This window comes from Desmodus rotundus, chromosome 4 (genome assembly GCF_022682495.2).
Source record: "Desmodus rotundus isolate HL8 chromosome 4, HLdesRot8A.1, whole genome shotgun sequence".
Lineage (NCBI taxonomy): Eukaryota > Metazoa > Chordata > Mammalia > Chiroptera > Phyllostomidae > Desmodus > Desmodus rotundus.
In genome coordinates, this window is record NC_071390.1 from 172,298,088 (window position 1) to 172,315,869 (window position 17,782).

Here is a 17,782-nt window from a genome sequence, read left to right on the forward strand (position 1 = left end):
TAATTCACACACTATTATGAGCCACATTCAGACATGTTCATGAAAAGATTTTGGTTTTTTGCCATGTACTTGGAAGATATGAATGAAATTCTAAGAACACATATAAAATTAGAACTGGATTTAAGATTTTTGCATTTCTGGAAAAAACACCTTTCTACCTGCAACACCAGCTGTAGCAGGAATTAAAGGCCAACTATCAGGTCATTCATCATCACCTAGATTCTTACTTCCTTTTGTCTTTTTTATATTTTAATATGACCCAGTCATCTTACCCTTTTACAAGCACATAAATTCTGTGTGTCTTCTAGAACTTGGGGTCTTTGGTCAGTGAAATCCCCTATGTCCTCAGACTTACAATGTTCCTTTACTCTATTGCTGAAACTGTGTATTCATAAAAGGTGCTTTGGTAGCTCTCTCCTTTTCTTTCCTTGAGTATGACTCCCTGAAGCAACACTAGCATGTTGGGCTTTATAAAACATATTTCTGGTCCATGATTAGAGAAGTTCATTCGTTCAACAAAGATCCACTACACGCCAATAACTGTTCTAGGAACAAAAGACAAGAAACAGTCCTATCCTCGTGGGCTTTTATGTTCCAGTGAAGGGAAACAGACAAATAAACAAATAAATTATATTTGTGGTTGAATGCATGTGCACACATACACCTCTCACACATGCTGACTATATATGAATACAGGGTTAGACAAATGTAGGTTTACAGTTGTGTGTTTATTCTTGTAATATTATTTATTTCATTATTTATTGTATTATTTTCCATACAAACAACTGTAAACCTATATATGTCCTGTGGAAACAAATGAGGACAGGACCATAGGGAATGCCAGAATAGAGGTAGAGATAGAAATTTTATAAAAAGTAGTCAGATGACATTTAAGCAAAGATATTTTTAAAAAATTAAGGTAGCAAACTACAGAAGGCCTAGGGGAAATAAGTTTCAAGAGATAAAAAAGTAGTAGTTTTGAAAAATTATAGATCAGGCATATATGATAGGTAATTGGCACTCTGATTCCTGTTTTATAGATTATGTTCATTTTAAGGCTAATTTAAAATTATAAAATTTAAAGCAGGTAAGGGATTATTTGTCTCTTTTATTTTTACATGCAAAGAAATAATAGTTAACTGACTTGACCAAGGAGCATGTACTATAATGTAAATAAATAATGAAATGATGTAAGATAATTAATGATTGCCAGTAGCATGTAGTAAAATAATCCAAAAAGCCATTTTAAAATGTTTAATTAATGGATTATAGAGTTGCCTGCTGGAAGTTTGATGGGAAGATGAGACAGAGACTTTAATTTCTGTTACTCTTTGGTGGTTAGTAATGTTAAACCAGAGTTAGGTGGTAGAATAGTGAATAGGAGGATTAAATACGAGAGGTTCATCCATGTCACTAGCTCTGAACCATCAGCTGAAGTCGTAAAGGCAGTGGGATTTAAAAAAAAAAAACAAAGCTGAAAATGGATGAACTTAAATAGTTCCCTGAAAACTTGCAGTTTTTCAGATCGTGGTCACCCAAGACTTTGCTTGCAGCTTCATTTTTTAATGTGTGGAGTCGCCTCATTCCATGATCAAAGTCACTTATAACAACAAATTTTTATGTGTGCTAAAATTTCTGCTGAAGATTGAGTATCAGATATTTGTGAATCATAAACTCTTCACTCTGTGATGTCTGCAGTTCTTTAACATTTTCATTGTCTACTTCATTAAATCTAACGTCCTTAGCAAGTTGTAATACTTCCTGCTTTACAGTCAACATTTTTTTTTTAAATTCTCACCCTAGGATATGATGAGTGATATATTAGAGAGGGAGAAACATCGATTGTTTGTTTCCCATATGTGCCCCCATCAGGGATCAAACCTTCAACCTAGGTATATGCCCTGACCGGAGATTGAACAAATAACCTTTAGGTGTAGGGGATGACACTGCAGCCAACTTAGCCACCTGGCCAGGGCTACATACAGTCAACATTTCCTTCAACTCCTAGAAGTTAACAAAACTATGCTGGGTTCTTCCATACTCTGATCATTGTTTCTTGTGATACTTTTTCCTAAGCCTGAGAGACTTAGAGAATCTTTTTATAAAAATGGTTTGTAAATCCTACATCTAGAAGTGTGAAATGTGTAAGCACACCATAGCAGATATTTCACACTGAGTGTGAAAAATAATGTATATCATGTGGGTATATCTGTCCAATCTTCTACTTGGTCAGAATACACCCCATAGGGACCATGAGGTAGGAAATAAATGAATTTACTTTCCTTCTAATAGCTTAGTTTCTACATTCCTCCTGTGTTTTAAAGCAGCTCTGCAGATGCTTCTCATGTTTAAAAGAAAGAAGGTGAAGGAATTAAACAAAAAGCAATGCATGACCCATGGATATGAACAATGGTGTGGGCATTAACTGTGGGAATGGGTGAGCTGAGAGGAGGGAGCAAAAGGGGGCAAAATTGGGATAACTGTAATAGCATAAACAATAAAATATTTAAAATGAAAAAAATTATTTTTGTATGATGTGAAATAAATAAAAGATGTGCTTTATAATAAATAATGTGTGAGGTTATAGACCTTAACTGATATATATACTATATATAGTATAAAATGTACAAAGTGATTTTTACCTTTATCAGTTTTAAATAGTACTGTTTTACAGTATTGGTTTTAGCAAATTTTGAACTCCTGGGAGGCAAAGAATATCTTAATTTTTATATTTACATTTTCTTATACACATTTATTTGTTTTTTGAATAGAGTTTTGATCAAGACCTAAAACAAAAACTAGAAGACGGTCTTTAACATGTGGTTGATATTTGCCACTCAATTTATGAAAAATTAAATTACCCATTTGAGGTATAAAGTGATGAAAATGGAATCTTTAAAAAATGCATGTTCATGCACACTACATACTCATGTGGGTGGTGGAATAACGTATCTCCGCTGTGTAACAAGTTTTAGGATACCATAGAGCAAATATGGGTCAAGAGTTTTGCCAGGAGGCCAAGCAGTTACAGAAGAGCCTACTTTAAAGATGGCGCAAAAGCAGTTTCCAGATTAGTATTCACCTTCTCAGTTGCAATATATTCAGATGTGTTAACATTTTGCTCTCTGAGATAATGTTTCTAAAATGGTTTTGTTTTGTTTTTTATGAGAACTGATGTTTGCACATTCATTTAGTTCCCCTACCACAAATAATGGTTTGGTTTATTTTTTTTTTCTCTCTTTTTTTTTTTATTGTTGGTCAAGTGCAATTGTCTCCATTTCCCCCCACCACTCCCACCCACCCCAGCCATTCCCACCTCCCACTACTCCCCTTTGGCTTTGTCCATGTGTCCTTTATGCAGTTCCTAGACGATCCTTCCCCCTTCTCCACCCGCCCATTATCCCCTCCCACCTCCCATCTGCTTACTGTCAGTTTGTTCTTTATTTCAGTGTCTCTGGTTATGTTTTGCTTGCTTGCTTGTTTTTTGATTAGGTTCCACTTATAGGTGAGATCATATGGCATTTGTCTTTCACTGCCTGGCTTATTCCACTTAGCATAATACTCTCCAGTTCCATCCATGCTGTCACAAAAGGTAGGAGCTCCTTCTTTCTTTCTGCTGCATAGTATTCCATTGTGTAAATGAACCACAGTTTTTTGATCCATTCATTTACTGGTGGTCACTTAGGTTGCTTCCAGCACTTGACTGTTATAAATTGTGCTGCTATGAACATTGGGGTGCATAGGTGCTTTTGAATTGGTGTTTCAGGGTTCGTAGGGTATAATCCCAGCAATGGAATCGCCAGGTCAAAAGGCGTTTCCATGTTTAGTTTTCTGAGGAAATTCCATACTGTTTTCCACAATGGCTGCACCAGTGTGCATTCCCACCAACAGTGTAGTAGGGTTCCCTTTTCTCCACATCCTGGCCAACACTTGTTTGTTGATTTGTTTATGATGGCCATTCTGACTGGTGTGAAATGGTATCTCATTGTGGTTTTAGTTTGCATCTCTCTAATGGCTAGTGATGCTGAGCACCTTTTCATATGTCTCTGGGCCCTGTCTATGTCCTCTTTGGAAAAGTGTCTGTTCAAGTCTTTTGCCCATTTTTTAATTGGTTTTTTTGTCTTCCTGGAGTGGAGTCATGTGAGTTCTTTGTATATTTTAGAGATCAAACCCTTGTCCAAGGTATCATTTGCAAATATGTTTTCCCATATGGTTGGTTCCCTATTCATTTTGCTGACGTTTTCTTTAGCCATGCAGAAGCTTTTTATCTTGTGAAGTCCCATTTGTTTATTCTTTCCTTTATGTCCCTTGCTCTAGGGAACATATCGGTGGAAATATTACTGCATGGAATATCTGAGATTTTCCTCCCTATGTTCTCCTTTAGGACTTTTATGTTGTCACAACTTATATTTTAAGTTTTTTATCCTTCTTGGAAAAATCTCCATGTCATAGAGGTCTGCTTTTCCCTGATATTTTTTCCTTTTTCTTTTTTTTTACATTTTACATCAGGTTCTCAAATTCATGGTATTTTAAATTTTTAAAATTAAACCACAACATTTATTAGTTTGTATACTTTAAAAACAGTGATTATGTCTGTCACTATGTACCCAAAAGTAGCAGGTTGTTAGATGACTAGAATAAAAACCACTATGATGATTCTTTTGCCTACTTTTTTAAAAAGATGTACTTTTAAAGTATAAATATACAAAATTTTCATTGTCCTTGTAAGTAATGCATGTACAACTCTAATTTAGAATTCTTAAAAATGTTTTCTCTCAGTATCCAGTGATAAAACTTTAAACCTGCTTGTAGTCTACCTGCAAATTTATGACAACCTAACATACTAAATAGGGTGATATTAGAATCTCAGGATTAAGGCCTTTTAAGGAAAAAAAAAATTAGTCAAGAAAATTAGTCATGGACTGAAGTATTTCATGTGTCCTAAACTAAAATATCGTGCTAAGTGAAATAAATCTGTCAGAAAAAGCTAAGAACCATATGATTTCACTCATGTGGGTTATAAAACTGAAACTCCTGGCCACGAACAGCATTGTGGTGGTTACTAGAAGGAAGGGAGTAGGGGAAGTGGTTGAGGGGGACTAATATATGGTGACAGAAGATGGTTTGACTTTGGGTGGTGGGCATACAGTGCAGTACACAGATCTTGCAAGACAGAAGTGTACACTTGAAACATCTATGATCCTATTAATCAATGTCACCCCAATCAATTTAATTTAAAAAATTTTTTAAAACATGAAAATGCTATACTTCTAACCCTCACCCTATCTATTAATATCTTTAAAAAAAAAAAAAAAAAAAAAAAAACCCTGGCTGGTGTGGCTTAGTTGGTCATCCAGTAAACCAAAAGGTCAAGGGTTCAATTCCTGTCAGGGTACATGCTTGGGTTGCAGGTTTGGTACCCAGCTGGAGTGCTTGCAAGAGGCAGCTGATCAATGTGTTTCTCTCCCTCCCTTCCCCTCTCTCTGAAATCAATAAGCATATCCTCTGGTGAGGATTTAAAAAAAATTTTTTTTTACAGGAAGTGGGAGATATTTCTGATCAGCTGTTTTTTACAGATATTTTTTTCATTTATTGCAGTTTAATGCATGACAAACTGAATGACAAACTCTAGTGTAAAAAGAAAAAAGCAAAACAACAACAAAAACCATGAGTTATAAACCAGTCACTGAATCAACCTATCCTCTTAACTCTTTTATAAAAGGTTAAGGTTCTATTTTATCATAATTTTGAATCTCATGTTCTTAGTTTATTGTTTTCTTTCAAAGATCCTTTTTTAAAATTCAATTTTGTGTAGAAATAGCACTTTGTTAAACATAAACAGATGAGCTTTCCTCTCTTTTTTAATATGATACAGTTAATACTCTGTTTTAAAGAATTACCCATTCTCTATGGCACTTTGGAACCTTAGTAGCTGATTAATTCTGAATGTCTCTTACTTACTGAGTCCAGGATTCTAGCAGAGGGTGTGAAATGTGATAAATTATTATCACTATTTTTAGCTTACATATAATTATGAACTATCAGCTACAGTAAACTATTTGCTATTGGCTAATTGTCCATTATACCCACAGCCTATACAGTTTGTTTTATAAAGTTTATCTATTGATCAGAATTCATTGATTTGCTAATACTAAGTAGCAACTATCCCCTGTCTTTCTCCATATAAATTTATACTTTTATGTGTGTGTCTTTTCCCCCTAAAGTGTTTTGAGTGAGGTCTTCTAAAATGTTCATATCCTCGGTAGAAGGGGAAAAGTATAACCTTTACCATTCAACAAATATGGATTCACATCTTGCCCCGCCATATACTAATGTGATTCTGAAAAACTACTTACCCTTTTTGTGACTTTGTTTTCTCATGCACGGAAGAGGCATAATTGTAGATGCTTATTTTATTGAAACAGAAGATAGTAATCTAGATTTTAGTGTTTTTTAATATACTTTATTGATTATGGTATTACAGTTGTCCTATTTTCCCTCCTTTATTCCCCTCCACCCCACGCACCCGCTTTCACCCACATTCCCCCCCCCCCTTTAGTTCATGTCCATGGGTCATACAGATAAGTTCTTTGGCTTCTACATTTCCTATACTATTCTTAACCTCCTTCTGTCTATTTTCTACCTATCATTTATGCAACTTATTCTCAGTACCTTTTCCCCCTCTCTCCCTCTTCCACTCCCCTGCTGATAACCCTCCATGTGATTTCCATTTCTGTGATTCTCTTCCTGTTGTAGTTGTTAATAACTGTGAGTTTATTGTCATGTTACTGTTCATAGTTTTTATTTTCTTTTTCTTAGATAAGTCCCTTTAACATTCCATATAATAAGGGCTTGGTGATGATAAACTCCTTTAACTTGATCTTATCTGGGAAGCACTTTATCTGCCCTTCCATTCTAAGTGGTAGCTTTGCTGGATAGAGTAATCTTGGATGTAAGTCCTTGCCTTTCATGCCTTGGAATACTTCTTTCCAGCCCCTTCTTGCCTGTAAAGTCTCTTTTGAGAAATCAGCTGACAGTCTTATGGGCACTCCTTTGTAGGTAACTGTCTCCTTTTCTCTTGCTGTTTTTAAGATTCTCGCCTTACCGTTAATCTTGGGGAATGTAATTATGATGTGCCTTGGAGTGTTCTCCTTGGGTCCAACTTCTTTAGGACTCTCTGGGCTTCCTGGACTTCTGGAAGTGTATTTCCTTTGCCAGACTGGGGAAGTTCTCCTTCATTATTTGTTCAAATAAGTTTTCAACTTCTTGCTCTTCTTCTTCTCCTTCTGGCACCCCTATGATTTGGATGTTGGAATGTTTAAAAATGTCCAAAGGTTCCTAACTAAGCCTGTTCTCATTTTTTTGAATTCTTGTTTCTTCATTCTGTTCTGGTTGAATGTTTCTTCCTTCTGTTCCACACCATTGATTTGAGTCCTGGTTTCCTTCCCATCAGTGTTGTGGTTCCCTGTCCATTTTCCTTTGTTTCACTTAGCATAGCCTTCATTATTTCATCTAATTTGCGACCAGAGTCAACCAATTTTGTGAGCATCCTGATTACCAGTGTTTTGAAGTATGCATCTGATAGGTTGGCTATCTCTTCATTGCTTAGTTGTATTTTTTCTGGAGCTTTGATCCAGATCTGGATCTGGAGCTTTCATTGGGCCATTTTTTTTTTTGTCTTGGTGCACCTGTTACTAGTAAGGGGTGGAGCCTTAGGTGTTCATCAGGGTGGGGCAGCACTGGTTGCTGCACAGTGACACTGTGTGTGGGGGAGGGTCTGAGAGGGAGCGGTGCCACTTGCTCCACTCTCTTCCAGCTTTCAGTCACTTCCCCCACTTCCCACAATCAAATTGGGCCCTTCTGGTGCTGATTCCGGGGTGGGTGGGTTTGTGTATGTTCTAGGTCCCTGTGGGTCTCTTCAACGAACTCCCCTGTGAGGCTCAGAGTTTCTCCTGCTGCCGCCTCAACTCCCACTGGTGTTTTCAGTCAGATTTGAGGCTTTATATCCCTGAGCTGGAACTCTGGGTTGCTCGGTCTGTCTTGCTTCCCAGTTGTTCCTCCTGGTTTATCTGCATGCAAATGTGGGACTCGGTCCACCAGCCGCTACCTTTCAGGCTCCAGTCTGCCAGCCGCCCTCTTGCCCACCATGGTCCTCCAGCCACCACCTTGCCACGAGTCTTCTCCACCCAGCTGTCCATCTTCACCCCTCCTACTGGTCTGGATGAATGTTTCTTCTTTAACTCCTTGGTTGTCAGACTCCCATACAGTTTGATTTTCTGTCAGTTCTGGTTGTTTTTTGTTTTTAAATTTGTTGTCCTTCTTTTGGTTGTGCAAGGAGGCACAGTGTGTCTACCTACACCTCCACCTTGGCCAGAAGTCCTAGATTTTAGTGTTTTAAGGCAGGTGTACTGTGTGTTCAGTAGTAGCTTCTGGTAGAAAAAAGAATATGGGCTATAGAGTCAAAACTAGATGTGTTGCTTGCATTTTTTTCCCTATTAAATAGCTATGATGTTGATCAAGTTAGTTAGTGATATTATATCACTGTGAAGATTAACATAATGTATTGAAACATTATCTTAGTACATATTTATAATAGCCTCATTCTTTAGTTTGTGCTCTGAATGTTGTAATTTATACAGCTGAGATAAATACATACATATTCTATGTAGTTTTATCTGAATTAAGTCTGAAAAAATAGGCTTTAAAAGATTGTGTCAATGATGAACCTCCCTCCAAGTACGTGCAATGCTTTGAGATGTTTTAAGGTACTGTACATTCTGTTTTGTTAATTGATGAGATGAATGTGCAAGTCCAGAATCAGTGAGCTGACTTACAGTATTTAATTTCTAAAAGATTATTAGGAAGATTTGTAGTCACAAGGGAGTTGGACTAATGCAGTGGTCTGGTTGTGGCTTTAAAGAGACAAAAAAAAAAAAATACAGGGAGTACAAAGGGTAAGGAGGGGCAAAATGATTTAACACTAAAAAATATTATGTCCGTATCCTTTTTTAAAGAAGACCATATAGATCAGTAGTTACGTTAAGTGGTGGTAGGCCATGACTTTTACTAAAACCTCAAGTAGGGTGTAAGAAGTGAAAATTGGAAATATGACTGGTGTGCAGCAAGAGTTTTCTTTTATAATAATATGAATTCTTACGATATCATGGTTTCATCCCCTCATACCCCCCCCTCAAAAAAAAAAAAAACCCTGTAAAATGTTATAAATACAGATCCTATGGTTGTGTGTTCTATGTTTCTCTCACCTGGCTGATTCCTCACTCTACATGGGCAGTTGAGACCATCTGTGGAATAAAAAAGAAGCTTCAGGAATCCCATGTCCACTAATTTGATTATTGATTTTGTATTTGTCTTCTGCAGTGTATGTTAAGTATGTAGTGACATAGTAAACCAAAGTGAAAGAAAGCAACATCACCAATATCTGAGTCTTCATTCTTCCCTGCCTTTGAAACAGCTAGCTCATAAAATTTCCAGGGGGAAGCTTTTGGAGAGCAAAATTTGGGAGGGTCTTTTATGGCTTATATTCAATAGCCAAGAAAGAGCAATATTAATTGCTAGTTGAATATTAAGCCTTATTCCTCAGTTTACCTTTCTGCCTGTCACTGTAGCAGTTAGGTATGGTAAGTGAGCTTATCATGTCCAGAAAACAGTATATTTAAATTGTATAGTAGTCCATAGTAGTTTTATCAAACTCAACTTACTTTGAATAGAGTTTTTAGTGTTATTTGGGTTTTACTCTATTGTTAAAGTATTAGATTTTCATTGGTAGGGAGTCTCCTTTTTAACACTTTTACTTTGTTTTCTGTTTATTCCCAAGAATGCTCCTCTTTAGCAGATCTTAGTGATTGTCTGGAGATGTTGGTATCTCTCTGAGTGCCACATTGGTTATAGTAGGTATGTTCTACAAACGCTTGTGCCCCGGCCAGGCATGATTCACTTACAGTGTCCTCTGGACCAATAACCTCTAAGCTCTGTTGCAGGTGGCTGTGATTGAAATAAGGCACTATCTAAACAACACTTTGTTGGGTCAGAGATTGATACTACTTAATAGCAAGTGCCATAGCTGCTGAGGAGGCAGAAAAAGGCCTGTCATGGGAAACATCTCAGCATTCCAAATAATTTGTAGTCAAATTTTTACTAAAACACAGGCTATTGCGTAGAGAAATCTGATCACAGAGATAATGTATCTAGGGTAACTTGCCTGATGGGATCCCTGTAAGGGAAAAATCCTCTTCAGTATTGTAATGGATTGTTTCGTATCTCTAGGGTAGCAGTTAGGCCAGCTGAGAGGCTTGTGCCATTGTCATTTATCTGTTCTGACCCTGGCTTACATGGCAGAATATAAAAGTAGATTGTATAAGAAGTGGAAACTGGATGAAGCAGTATGGGAGTGGAATGTCTGGTACATAGAATAATTATTGTATTGGCAGTCTTATGTTGGTGATTCCTAATGGGGACAAATTTTTTTGTCAGTCTAAATACAGTTGTGATTTTTTATTTTTTCTAAAAATATTCAGAAACCTCTGAATCTTTTCTACTTTACCTTGCTTACCATGCTATTCTCCGTCTGACCTCCGTTCAGAGTTTTAGGAAATAAAGTAGTGGGTGTAGTATTTTATCACAGCAATTTAAAAGTTGCATGCTATTTTGATGCTATAATTTCCATGGTATTGTTTTATCAAGTTTTTATTTTTCTTTAATTTTACTTTCTAGCTCAGTGGTTCTTAACCAGGGGATACTGCACAGCAAGTTCATGGGTAGGATTGTCTTAGGTCCATGAAATTTAATGCGGGAAAAATGACATCTTTATTTTCACCAACTCCTAGCTGAAATTTAACATTTTCTTCAAATATAAGTATTGATAACAAATAGCGGTAGTACCTTTTCTAGGCAATAAATATCAGGTATTTTCATGCCATATTGTATCTTCAATTATTGTTTCTATTCTCACTACTTTGAAATTATGGTACATATTAAATTTACTACTAAATTTTATTTTATTTTTTAATTATTTTATTGTTGTTCAATTACAGTTGTCTGCTTTTTCTCCCCACCCCTCCCTGCCACCCCACCCAAACCCACCTCCCTCCCTTGCTTCCACCCTTCCCCTTGGTTTTGTCCATGTGTCCTTTATAGTAGTTCCTAAAAGCCTTTCCCCCCATTATACCCTCCCCCCTCCCCTCTGGCTATTGTTAGATTGTTCTTAATTTCAATGTCTCTGGGTATATTTTGTTTGCTTTTTTCTTTTGTTAATTATGTTCCAGTTAAAGGTGAGATCATATGGTATTTGTCCCTCACCACCAGGCTTATTTCGCTTAGCATAATGCTCTCCAGTTCCATCCATGCCGTGGCAAAGGGTAGGAGTTCCTTCTTTCTGCTGTGTAGTAGTATTGCATTGTGTAAATATACCACAGTTTTTTGATCCACTCATATGCTGCTGGGCACTTAGGTTGCTTCCAGCACTTGGCTATTGTAAATATACATTTTATATTTTAATGCATTCAGAAAAAGGTACATATTACTATATCTCACTTCAAAATATTTTCGACAATTATATTTCAATATACTTGGTTTTGGGGGTAACCCTACATATTTATGTACTGAAAACATGATTCTGAGGAACCCAGAGTTTTCACCACACTGCCAAAGGAGTCTTTGCACAAAAAGGACTAAGGACCTATCTACCTTCTTTGCTATTTGATCTTCATGCTGTCCCCAGAATGTTGTACTTTGAGGACTGTGTCCTATAATTTATATATGCATACACATGCCTATTTATGTACATATACATATTTTTCTGGCCCTCCTCCATCTCATCCCCTCTTCCGACTTCAACATTTAATCTCTGTGATGAGCCATAGCCTCTCTACAAGTTCCATGCGATTTTCTAGATATCTTCATATATGTTGTGGGAGGAATTTTAAGCTCAATAAATCTTAGCTAAACTTACTTCCATTTTTAAACACCTTTTTCCTCTTGTATGTCCCATTAATTAATGACACTCACAAAAGATTAAAGTGCAATAATCATTTTTATTTTTTGTTTTTCTTTCTCCCTCCTCTAAGAGGGGATTATTAATAAGTTACTGTTGGTTATTAATAAGGCTGCTGTGAACATTCTTACAGTTTTTGAACATGTTTCTTTTTTTTAGCAAAATCCATAGGAAAAGAATTTCTGGATTCTAGTGTCAATGTATATTTAAAATATATTAGAAACTGCAAAACCTTTCCAAATTTATCATTTCGCATACTCATTAGGAATGCATGAGAGTTCTAGTTGCTGCAGATCTCTGTCAGCAACTATTGTTACCAGTTTTTACTAGTTAATTCTAATAGGTTTGAAATGCTGTCTCATTTTTCTTTAAATTGTATTTCTCTGATAACTTACTTAGTGCTTTTTGAGATTCTTATCAGCAGTTTCTGTATCTTTCTTAAAGAATCTGTTCAGGTCATTTGCCCATTTTTTAAACATTTAAAAAAAATTTTCAGTTACAGTTGACATGCAATATTATATTAGTTTCAGGTGTATACCCAGTGATTAGATATGATGTAACTTACTACATGATCGTCCCAATAAATCTTGTACCCATCTGACACCATACATAGTTATTAGAATATTATTGACCCATTTTTAGTTGGGTTGTTTGCCTTTTATTATTGAAAATCTGCATGCTTTTTTGTAAATTTTGGATAAATGTACTTTATCAGATCATTAGTAATGTTTTGTATTTTTGTTGAATAGGGCTTTAATCTTGTTGAAGTGCCTTGTGAAGTTGAAGATAAAGTTTTGATATTTTCCATGTGGTAGCTAAAGACACTAAACACATAAGACAACTAAGCTAAGACTAAAAATAACCAAGAAAATAAAAGGGGGTCTCTGAAAAGTTGAGGGAGTCTTAGTAACTTCACTTTTTTAAGATGGGCTTTACAAACTGTTGAATATTTCACATGTTTTATATAACAAGTTAAGATTTAAACACATTTACAAAATGAAATAAGAAAAGAATTTTTGTTCTGATTATTTTTTTCTTCCTTATGTTCCAAATCATTGATTTGATTCTCAGCTTCATCCACTCCACTGCTGATTCCCTATAAATGTTTCTTTATTTCACTTACTGTAATCTTCATTTCTACCTGGGTTTTTTTATGCTATTGAAGTACCCAACCAGTGTTTTGAACTCTGCATCTAATAGATTGCTTATCTCCATTTTGTTTAGTTCTTTTTGTGGAGTTTTGTTCTGTTCTTTCATTTGGGCCATGTTTCTTTGTCTCCTCGTTTTGGCTGCCTCCCTGTATTTGTTTCTGTGTATTATGTAGAGCTGCTTTGACTCCCTGTCTTTGTAGTGTGGCCTGTTGTAGAAAATTGCACTGGTAATTTAGGTAATTTAGGTGAAAACCAGGTTGAAGGAGTCTCTAATAGGGAGTCACCACTCTGTGGTTCTATGTGGCGGAGGGGTCAGAAGGGAGACAGTGGCCACTGCCTATCCTCTGGAGTTTTGTCTGGGAGGAAGCTGTCCCCCAGCACCCACCCTGATGCTAGACACTTCAGATTCTCCCTGTATGGCCCTGGTGCCCTTCCAGCTGCTGCCCTGGTGCTAAAGCCCAGAGGGAATCAGTCTGTGTAAGACCTAAGACAATTGTGGGCCCTTTAAGAGCAGACTCCTGAGAATCCCGCAGTTTCTTTCACCTCCCCAACCCCCACTAGTTTATACAGCCAGTATTTATGGGCACTTAACATCCTGGCCCTGGAACCCTGGGCTGGGTGGTCTGGTGTGGGGCTGGGATTCCTGGTTCCCAAGGTTTCCTCCTAATTTTTATCCACCACACGTGGCTGTGTGAGCACCTCTTCTGCGTCTTTGCAACTCTGCCTGTCTCCTTGTCTCCGCCGTTCTTACCCCTCTGGATGAATGTGACTTCTTTAATTCCTTAGTTGTTGGTCTTCCATACAGCTCGATTTTCTGACAATTCTGGGTAATATTTGTTTTGTAGTCTAGTTGTATTTTTGCTGTGGTTTTGCAAGGAGGCGATCTGTGTTTATGCCTCCATTTTAACTGGAAGTCTCCCCAATCTTCTTATAAAATATAGCTCTCCCTCTTTACTTAAACTCTTATTATCTGAACTCAGCAACTGAATAAATTCAGATAAGTTTACAAATATATTTTTAGGTACTGAAAACTCAGGAATGATATAGATCCAGATATTGCAATATCCCTTGTGACTGAACTTGCTCTTTAAATTATGTGAATTTTAGAACCAAGTAAATTTGAATAAGGAGTGATATTTGCACTACTGTTTTTGTAAGACCGCATGGTCTGGTGGAAAGAGTATATATAATTTGGGACATAGGAAGCAGGTATTCTAAGCTCTGCTATTATCTCTGACTTGATCTTTCTGGATTTTTGTTTCTTTTTCTGTAAAATCACATGATTGGATTGGATTTTGACTCTAAGCCTCATAGATCTTGAAGTGGAGTGGTCCTGAAAACTGCTAAAAGTCTAGAAGCTCTTTTAACATTTCAAAAAGCCAGAAAAAGTCTTATGTTTACTTAGAGTAAAACTGTAAGCCAAACAAGAAATTTCTTTATATTTGGTTCAAACTGCTGTTTCTTCACAAAATTTGTCAGACAAACCAACTTACCTCTTATTGGCATGTCTTTGAATTAAATTTAATAGTGAATTAAATTATGCCTTTGCAATCATATTGTCTAATAAGTTGTATTACCCAAGGCGTAAGTGACCATAGTTTATTCTTACAAATTAAGATTAATACATTTTTTTTCTGGACAGATCAGAAATCCATCAGTGCTCAATGTTTTTGTATTATCTTGTAATGTGAAGTAGACTTTCCAGGGATTTACTTCTTATATTGGTTTTCAGTTATACACCTAGACTTCATTTTATTCCATTTCTTTTGTTTCACAACTACAATTAAACTCTGTTCTAGAAATGTATTGATTAATTTGTTTGGAACTGTTGAGTAGTATTTTTTGGGGAAATAAATGTTGAATAGTAATTAGAGTGCAGAAGTCTATAATGATAACTAAAAAGTGGTATACTTGTTTATATGACTGTATCAGCCAGTGCTTCTGTTGTCTTTCATTTGTTTTCTGAGAATTGAAGTCTTAATTTGGAAAAATAAGGATATCATTTCAATCTTCTCTCCAGATACTTCTTTGATTCCCTTCTTTTGTCTACCCTTTCTATACCCACCAAAGCAGCAATATATACCATTTGGACTTCATTAATGGGTAAAGTATGTAAAACCAGTGTACTGTATAAGAAGATCACTTTAAAGGGATGTAAATTAAGAATATGGAGGAAGAGATTTTTTTTATGAGTCATGGCTACCTCATTTCTTCTCTGTGAAGCTGCATATTTAGTATGTCAGTTTGAATGCCAGTGGGTGGATAAGCAATTTTTGCCTAATAAGTATTAATATCTTTTCTCCCTGCTTTTTAGATAGACAAAATACTTTTTTCTGTCTCAGCATGAGGATGAAATTAGTTCTAAAATGCCTTGATGCCACATTTACTGAATGCTTTTAGCCTATGGAGAAAGGAAATATACTAATGAGATATTTGCTCACTAGTAGTCAAGAAGTGTCAAATAGATGTGCTATGTAGTTGTCAAAATGTGAGTTGGAATTTGGTTTTTAAATAGCTTAATATAGCACCTTTTTAATTTATCCATAATGTAGAATCAATTGCTCTTGCTGCACAGTTTTTCAGATCTACTTTCCTAAATTTCCATGATTATTTACCTACTTATGGAATGATATAATTTGCATCTAAATTAGGCTGTCTATAACATCTTTTTTTTCAAAAGTGTCAATTATCTTATTTATTAATGAATAAATAATCTCAAAGCATGTAGTGACATCAAAACTAAGCATTATGAATAGTACAATGCCACCTTATAATTATTTTTCTAAAGGATCTCTGGTGCCATCTACTGAATAATTTTTTAAAGGAAGAAAAGCATATGAAATCATAATTAAATTTTTTACTTAATTCAGTTTTTTTAATTAACTGAGTTTTTTTTTTTAGAGCACTTTTAGGTTTACAGAAAAATTGAGCAACTCAGTTTTCCCTATTATTAACACCTTTCATTGGTGTATTACATTTTCTACAGTTGATGAATCACTGTTGATACATTATTATTAAATGAAACCTATAACACAGTGAACCTACAAGTACAACATACTCTGTGTATTGTACAGTGGTGTGAGTTTTGAAAATGTACGAGTTCATGAATCCACCATCAGTGTCATACACAATAGTTTCACTGCCCTGAAAACTGTATTCTACCTATTTTTTCTTCTACCCCTTGCCGCCAGCCTGTGTCAAACACTGATATTTTTATTGTCTCCATACTGTTTTGCTTTTTTCCAGAAAATTATATAGTTGATATCTTAACAGTGTGTAGCCTTTTTAGATTACTTCTTTCACTTAGCAATGTGCGTTTAAGGTTCCTCTTTGAGTATGTCAGTGTGTGTGGCCTGATAGCTCATATCATTTTATTGCTGAATAATATTCCATGTTATGAATATACCACAGTTTGTTTTATCCATTCACCTATTAAAGGACATCTTGGTTTCCAATTTTAGCAGTTATAAATATTTACAAGTTTATGTGTGAATGTAAGTTTTCAACTCATTTGGGTAAATACCTAAGAGGGCAATTACTGAATCCTAAGGCAAGACAGTTGAGCTTTGTAAGAACTGGAGTTGAGCTTCCAGTGTGACCATACCATTTTGTGTTGCCATCAGCAATGAATGACAATTCTTACAGTTCTACATCCTTGTCAGCATTTGTTACTGTGTTTTGGATATTAGCCATTTTTTATGGTTAATTTTTTAAATTATATTTTAATGATTATGCTATTACAGTTGTCCCAGTTTTCACCTTTTGCCACCTTCCATGCAGCAGCCCCACTCCCTCAGGCAATCCACCCACTATTGTTCATGTGCATGGGTCATGTATATAAGTTCTTTGTCCACTCCATTTCCTATACTGTACTTTATATCCCCATGGCTATTGTATAGCTGCCTATTTGTACTTCTTAATCCCCTAATCTGTTCACCCATTCTCCCACACCCCATCTGGCAATTATGAAAATGCTCTCTATATCCGTAATTCTGTCTCTGTTCTGTTTGTTTGCTTAGTTTGTTTTTTTAGATTCGATTGTTGATAGTTGTGAATTTATTGCCATTTTAATGTTCATAGTTTTGATTTTCTTTTCCTTAATTAAGTATCTTTAACATTTTGTATAATAATGGTTTGGTGGTGATGAACTCCTTTAGTTTTTTTCTTGTCTGGGAAGCTCTTTATCTGCCCTTTGATTCTAAATTATAGCTTTGCTGAGTAGAGCAGTCTTGGATGTAGTTTCCTGCTTCTCATGACCGAATATTTCTTGCCAATCCCTTCTAGCCTGCAAAGTTTCTTTTGAGAACTCAGCTGACAGTTTTATGGGAACTCCCCTGTAGGTAACTAACTTCTTTTCTCTTGCTGCTCTTAAGACTCTCTCTTTATCTTTAACCTTTGGCATTTTAATTATGATGTGTCTTGGTGTGATCCTCTTTGCATCCATCTTGTTTGGGACACTCTCTGGTTCCTGGAGTTGCATGCCTATTTCCTTCAGCAAATTAGGGAAATTATCTTCGATTATTTTTTCAAATAGATTTCCAATTTCTTGCTCTTTCTTTTCTCCTTCTGGCACCCCTATGATGCAAACGTTGGACCACTTGAAGTTGTCCCAGAGGCTGCT

At 36.0% G+C, this 17,782-nt stretch overlaps 1 protein-coding gene across 9 annotated transcripts in view; it reads left to right on the forward strand.

Annotated features, from left to right (window-relative positions):
• Positions 1–17,782, forward strand: part of LCORL (ligand dependent nuclear receptor corepressor like) — a 128,109-nt gene that overhangs the window by 55,435 nt on the left and 54,892 nt on the right. The window lies entirely within an intron of this gene.